The 2,510-nt window shown below is 41.9% G+C and overlaps 1 pseudogene; it reads left to right on the plus strand.

The window, feature by feature from the left end:
* Nucleotides 1-1,080: 1,080 nt before the first annotated feature.
* LOC102845650 lies at nucleotides 1,081-1,515 on the plus strand (annotated as a pseudogene).
* Nucleotides 1,516-2,510: the final 995 nt, after the last annotated feature.

Raw genomic sequence — 2,510 nt, forward strand, 5'->3', positions numbered from 1 at the left:
CCATCCATCCTGATGCTACCGATTGGTCCAGTGGTGAGAATTTTTGTCTTCTTGACATTGAGCCTCAGTCCATATTGAAGGCTGCAGTCCTTGAGTTAGTCATTAATAAAGGTCACACAGCATGACGCAACAAGAACTGGATATTGGGTGTGACCTGCCTCATGGCATGACCGGCCGCACAGCGCAATCATGACAGTGCACTAGACCAGACAGGTTCACTACATGGAGACCAGACTGGCCCACTGATAACCTGCTGTCCTGTGCCAGAAGCACCAATACTACATTTATTTTGGCCTTGAACATGGCTTTCTAGCTATATCACGGGGTATTTCTTAAGCTCAATTGGAAGAGGCCAGGTGGCATCTGGGCAGCAACAGTCATCCTGGTTTGGATGGTGTTCCTCGAGAGGGGTGCACAAATATGCTAGTCCTTCACACACATTGCCATACCGTGGGACTTTATATAGTTAAAACAACCTAATACTACTAAGAAAAGATTCACATAATGGCAAGAAAGCAGCAGTCTGCCTCAGTTATCACGAAATAACAAAACAACTTTTCTCATAAAAAAAAAAGCAGACCCAGTGAATACCCCACATAGAGAGAACCAGAAGAAATATGTTGATGTGGAGTTATTTGAACAGCCTTAGAAGATGCAAATGGTGGAAAAAACATTAGAAGCCATTAAGAGAACAAATACCCCAGAGACAACAATGCAGAAGAAATATATTGATGAGGAGCAACTTGAACAGCTATGGAAGAAAGTGCAAAATAGGAAAGAAAGAATTGATAGTGTAGATAAAGAGGTACAAGAACTAAAAAAAGCACCACAAGACAGAGTACAGATAACACAGTACTGGAAATAACAGAAAAGAATGAAAACGCAATCCAGAATATGAAGACCAAAATGGCACAAGTGTCCAACACTGGTAGGGGGAAAAAAAAACAAACTGAAGAGATGGAACAGAGAGTCAGTGAGCTGGAAGACAAGACCCTTGTTGGAAACATACTAGAAGAAAAATCAAAGATGAGACGTAAAGAAGATTAAGAAGGCCCTCTCTATCTTCTCTGCTTTCCTGCCACAGCCCCTCAGCCCCTGAAAATGTTTGACTGCATCAAGTTTGTCTCCACCCCTTCCCTGGTCAGCAGTGCCTCTCAGCTGCTGAATGGTCCATTGTCTGCAGTGGTGCTGAAACAATGAGAGACATGAGAGATGAGAACTTCAGTTGCTTGACAGCCCACATTCCTTGATTTCATTTGTCCCTAGTTGCAGCTTCCAAACCAGCACTATCTCAAGGGATATTGACATAGCAGCCAAGTTTATTGGGGCTGGGGCTGCCATGGTCGGAGTGGCTGGCTCTGGAGCTGGGATTGTGGGAGCCTCATCATTGGTTATTCCAGGAATCCTTCTCTGAAGCAACAACTCTTCTCCTATGCCATTCTGGGCTTTCCCCTCTCAGAGGCCATGGGGCTCTTTTGCCTGATGGTGGCCTTTCTGATCCTTTTCGCCATATGAAGGAGCCATCTTCACCTCCCATAGTTTGTTGGTTTTCTCCCTTCTGTGGTTCATCTACCCTGTATGTTCCTTTCACTGTATCTCCCCAGGCAGCCTAGGGAAAGTGACTGACTCAGGGTTTGAGTGAAGAAAAAGAAATAATGTTAATAAGATTAAAAAAATTAAGAAAACATTAGAATCATGTGAGATGACATCAAAAGGAACAACATATGTACAGTTGTAATTCCAGAAGAGAGGAGTGACAGGGAAGTCACTGAGAAAATTGTGGAAGAAGTACTAGAAGAAAACAACATAGGTATTTTGAACAATGGGAAAGTCCACATTCAAGATGCACAACAAACAACAAATAGACGAGACCCCAAAAGAAAAACATTAGTCAAATTGTCCACATTAAAAGATAAGGGTAGAATAAAAAAGTGGCATGAGAAGAAAAAGTTACTTGTGCTGCAATCACAAAAGCACATGGTTTGAAGGCACAAACTGCTCTGCAGGAGAAGGATGGACAATCTCCTTTATGCAATTAACTGTTTCTGAAAACTTGCCAACCAGCTATCAGTCGGTTGCAACTCTACGATACACAACAACAATGAAGGGGAAACAATTAGAGTAAGTTCTGATTTCTCAACAGATACTATGCAAGCTAGAAGACAATTGGATGTCATATACAGAAAGTTGAAGGAAAACCGTTGCCTGCCAAGGATCCTATAACCAACAAAGTTCTCCATCAAATATGAATTAGATCATTTGCAGAAAAGAAGGAACTTAAGGAATTTGTGAAAACAAGACCAAAACTATTCTATTCTATTCTATTCTATTCTATTCTATTCTATTCTATTCCTTAGAATAACAATTATTTACCCTCTGTCCCAATGAGGATTAATTTGTTGTGAGAGTTTAAAATGCTGGGCAGAGGTGAGCTCTGGTTGCCTAGTGGCAAGAAACTGCACTGCAATCCCAGAGGTGCACAGTTCGAATCCACCAGATGCTCTGCTGGA

The sequence above is a fragment of the Elephantulus edwardii genome, unplaced genomic scaffold, assembly GCF_000299155.1.
Source record: "Elephantulus edwardii isolate Elephantulus edwardi_28Jun2011 unplaced genomic scaffold, EleEdw1.0 scaffold00226, whole genome shotgun sequence".
NCBI lineage: Eukaryota > Metazoa > Chordata > Mammalia > Macroscelidea > Macroscelididae > Elephantulus > Elephantulus edwardii.